Genomic DNA, 4789 nt, shown 5'->3' on the forward strand with positions numbered 1-4789 from the left:
GATCTTGCATGTCCTTTCCCTGTAGAATCAGAACATGTCGCTCTGACAGCTTTATCCATATAGAATTACCAATCAGGAAATCTCAACCAAGCTTTAGTGTCTCGAGTTTTTATTGGGGTTTCATTATATAGGCACGATTAATGGAACATTGGCCATGAGGTTAACTCAATCTCCAGCCCTCTTCCCTCCCTAGAGTTTGTGCTGAGAGCTTGTGGCTCAAAGCCCATCCATCTCAGCATGACTGGTCTTTCCAGTATAGTCAGCCCCTGTCCTGAAACTACCTACCAGCCCACCACGTGTCACCTCATTACACAGACTCAGGTTTGGTCTCAGGGGCCCACCATGAGGAACACACACTCTCCAGTCACTTGGGAAATTCCAAGGGTTTAGAAGCTTCCTCCCAGGAACCTGGGACGAAGATCAGATGAATTCTTTACACAACAGTTCTCAATAAACATTGACTAATTATCAATGTAAATATTGAATAAGTAAGCAAATGAGGTGCAGTAGAACTCCCGTCCTTTCTAATCCTGACATTCCATAAGGATGTTGTTGATGCTAAAAGCAATAGCTACAGAAACAACAATAAAAATAATGAAATAATGATAACATTTACATTCTAAAGCCTTGGTAGCCATCAGGACTGTTAACGAATATGCTGGCCCTGGCTGGTGAGGCTCAAGCATCATCATCATCCTTGCAAAGTGAAAGGTCTCTGGCTGGATTCCTGGCCAGGACACATGCCCAGGTTGTGGGTCTGGTCTCTGGTTGGGGCATGAATGAGAGGCAACCAATTGATGTTTCCTTCTCACATCAATGTTTGTCTCCCTCCCTTCAGCCTTCCTTTCCCCTCTCTCTAAAAATAAATATATACAATCTTTTTTTAAAGGCTGTTTTTTCCTCTCCTTTTGGGGGCATGATGAATGGCAGGTGTTTCTCCATCCTGTATGAAAGTAGGCATAGTTATGTGACTTGCTGTGACCAAGGAGATGTTAGCGAAGCTGCTACGAGTCACTTCTGGATAGAGTCCTTAAAAGCCACTTGACTTTCGCCACATTCTTTTATTCATTGTATAAGCATGTATTGAGAAGCTAGTGATCCAAGTTGGACATGTAGCATGAATAAGAAATAAAATTTTACTCGGTTAAGATTTTGGCATTGTTTATGACTCCGGCATAATTGTTCAAGCATAGCACATAGACACAATCTGTGAGGTGGTCAGAATGAATAGCCTCATTATTATGAATGAGGAAACGGAGGCACAGAGGGGTTACGTCCAAATTCACATTATTGGTAAGTGGCAGAGCTGAGTCAAGGATTCAGATGCAAGGAGTGGTCTCCAAATCTAACGGCTAAATTGTGCAAATCAACAAGGGTAAAGCGATGACAGATTGGTACCTAGAGAAAGATACTTGGTGATGGTGGGCAGAACCTTGAGGCACAGCACTGTGTGGGATGGTTTCTACACTCTGCTACTGTGTTTGGTTTTATTTAATTGCTTTGTTTTTTAAAAGTTACTTGCTTAGAGGAGGAGAGAGTCTGGACGAGTCTCTGGATATGCTTTTGACATTTTGTATTCCATGCCTGTAACATGGTGGAGGTTTTTAATTGTTGGCTGCTTTTTGAGAATAAATACAGACACTGCATTTAAAAGGATTTCTGCATGCCATATGGAAAGTCTTTGATGATGCCCTGGCATTTGAGGAACAAAGCACCCAAATGAATAAATAGCTGTTGCATGTGATGGGGTAGAATTTAAATGTCTGCAAGGAAGGACTGAGGAATCTCTATTCAGGTCCCTCTTGACCCTTGTATCCTTTGAATGCTGAACTGGATTTTCTTTCAAACACTTTCACTGTCTCCTGTAGTTTGAATAGGAAGCAAAATCACTGAGTGCATTCACGAATTATAAACAGTCATGTTTTGACTTCAGGAGACAGGTCTGAAGCAGAGCTGAGCAGGAGTATCCTGGGAGGCTCCGAGACGGACAGAAGGTGTAAGCTGTAAGTTCCAGCAGTTGTCCATCCCTCTCGGCCTCAGGGATATCTATCCCTCCTCTGAGCCTTCCCGGCACTAAGGTCTGCACCAGTCATCCTGTATGTATTGAACAAACATTGCCCCCTCATGTCCGCTAACTTCTCTGCTCTTTACCCATCCTGAAGCTTTCCATTGGCCCATAAAGAAACATTCTATATTTGACACTTTGAAAAAAAAATCCCCAATGTAGAGCTCTGTATGTAGAAAACAACAGATATTTATTAATTATAGTTGGGTGGGACATGGGGATTTATTGGGAAATTGGATTGAAAATGCTTTATCCATCTCTATGGTATCCTCTGAGAGGTTTTTCTCCAGGAAAAAACAGTTGGCTGTTAAAATGCTCAGGAGACCACTAGAAAAGTGTCAGTCACAGAAAGCCAAGTTGATTAGACTTGCTGCAGTGAGCAATAAGTCTAATATGTTGACCCTTGACAGTGTTAGCCATATCTCAGAGGGGAAGTCGGGGGGATACATACTGGGTTTAGGAATGCCGGAGAAGTAATGGGTATCAGGCGGAATTTATGATGTAATATTTTATGTAATGTAAAGGTGAGGGTCTTGAGGTGTATATCTGATGCATAAGCTGTTAGTTTCATTGTTTCACAGTCTTACCTCCTGGGTGCAAGTGTTTTCTGGATCAAGTAGCTATTTGGGGGCGGGGACTCATCCCAGTATTGTTTAGCATGGAGGGGAAAATGCTGTTTGTGCATAAATACTTCTCAATTGACAAGGCAAAAAAAGGAATATTTAGTCCCAGTGCTGTTTAGCACAAGGACAGAAAACTTTGCTGACTTTGGTTCTCAGTGTAGACAGAGAACCTGGCCAGTCTTTTGGAGACTTTATGTTTATAGCCCCAGCCACTAGCAAATTTCTTTTCTCTAATCCTTTTCACAGTTAAGACCTGCACCAGTTGCATGGTGCTGATCATGGAAGTTCGAACTGAATTACTTAAACCAACTGCAGTTGAGCTAAGGTGATAATATAATCCTCGGGCAGAAAAGACTTAGCTTTCTGCTTTTCAAAGTCACTGAAGGTTTTCATAGCCTCCAGTAGTCAAGTATCTTCCAGTGTGTGAAGTGGTATATTTATTTTGTCTCCGGTCAGTCAGAAATAATTGAACATTTATGTTTGTGGTAGCTCCTTTTCAAAAGAGGTTGACCTTCCATTGCTATATGAATGGTTCTTCCTGAAATGACGCTGTTTCCCCACAGGAGTTAAGTGTGATTACTCCCTACTCTTGAGTAAAACATTCCCTATTTCTTGAATGTATTGGTGCTAAGGCCTCTTTCTTAGAGAATACAGTAAGTAGAGTGGGTTATTTTGCTTATTTGAATCATTAGCCATTGCATCCTAGCCCCCAAATGGCATAATGACAAAGTTGAAAATCATTTATTTAAATTAGTAATTTTATGCACCAGTGGTTTGTGAAACGCAGGCAGAGTAGAACTGTACAATAGGGAAACATGCCCGTGCTCATAGAAGGATAGATTATACAGTCAGAATCTGGAGTTTAAATGATGTGTTTTCTTCTCGGTTTGCAAATAACAGTTAATGGTGATAAGGGCAGAGCAATCCTAATGTAATTTCTTCTCTGGTAATATGTCTTAAGATGAGGAAGCTATTTTCAGTTCAAAAGATGACTTTAAAAGAACTAAGTTTAAAGGGCTGCCCGGAACAAAAGAAAACAAAACAAACTCAGAGAGAATTAATTTGTTTTCTTTGAAAAAGCAACTTCTTGGTCCTTCTCTATTAGTTTTGAAGTTTTCTTAGCAATATCAGCATTTTCTCTGCATAACAGACAAAAGCGTCATCATCATTATGTCATTTGCTGAGTAAGCACAATGGGACAGGCATGGAGCAAGACCCCTTAATTGCATTACCTCAATCAATCCTGTTAACAACTCTATGAGGTAGGTATTATTTACCTCATTTTCAGATGATAAATGTCAAGGTCAGAAAAATTAGTGTTGTTTTTGTTGCACATTGTTTCTTTCAAACACTTATGAGTCATTGCATGTGAGAGTCAAAATGCAACTTGGAAGCCACCCAGCTGTGTAGATAAGGAAGTTGAGGCACACAGAAGGGAAATGACTCGAAGCAGACTCTTGCTGTGGGTTGCACATTGCGGTGGACAATGCAGTTGGACATCCCCCATCCACACTAGGTCAACATCGGTCATTTCTTTCCCCTCACCCGTTATTGATCCAGGAAGGGACAGTTATGGGCAGTGAAGTGTGAGGGTAGGTATGCTATTGGGCTTCCAGGAACAAGTTCACTGATCCTGAAAGAGCTACAAGGAGAGAAGGTCACCATCTTTTCATTAGCCCAGGAAATGATGCCAACACCAAGGTTGGTAAAGAGACAGAAAGCTCTTGTAATTTTTTTTTCTCATTTTTGTAGGCTGGGAGGTAAATGGAGAGAGCAATACTTTCTATACAATCATCTCCCTTGGCCTGTGTTTCAATGTCCCAAAGTTTAATGAGCACAAAGCACTTGTATTTGTGATGATGCCGTTGGACCTCCGATTCAATGAAATCTGGAGCTCATCCTACTTCTGCACTCTATATTTATATAAAAGATCTATAGTTGTATAGTTATAAATATATAGTTCTAATAAATTTCCTAATGACTTAATTCAGTTTGAATCAGGGTTTCTACTTGCTGCTGAAAGGATATATATATTTGACTTGCAATTACCTCGCTCTCTCTCGTGGGCAGGGGGAGAGCTGGAAAAGAGAGGAATGAAATT

General features: G+C 40.8%; 1 pseudogene; it reads right to left on the bottom strand.

Annotated features, from left to right (window-relative positions):
* Window positions 1–4432: 4432 nt before the first annotated feature.
* On the bottom strand, window positions 4433–4559 carry LOC114502181 (annotated as a pseudogene).
* Between the last annotated feature and the right edge of the window lie 230 nt (window positions 4560–4789).

The sequence above is a fragment of the Phyllostomus discolor genome, chromosome 7 (genome assembly GCF_004126475.2).
Source record: "Phyllostomus discolor isolate MPI-MPIP mPhyDis1 chromosome 7, mPhyDis1.pri.v3, whole genome shotgun sequence".
NCBI classification, from domain to species: domain Eukaryota; kingdom Metazoa; phylum Chordata; class Mammalia; order Chiroptera; family Phyllostomidae; genus Phyllostomus; species Phyllostomus discolor.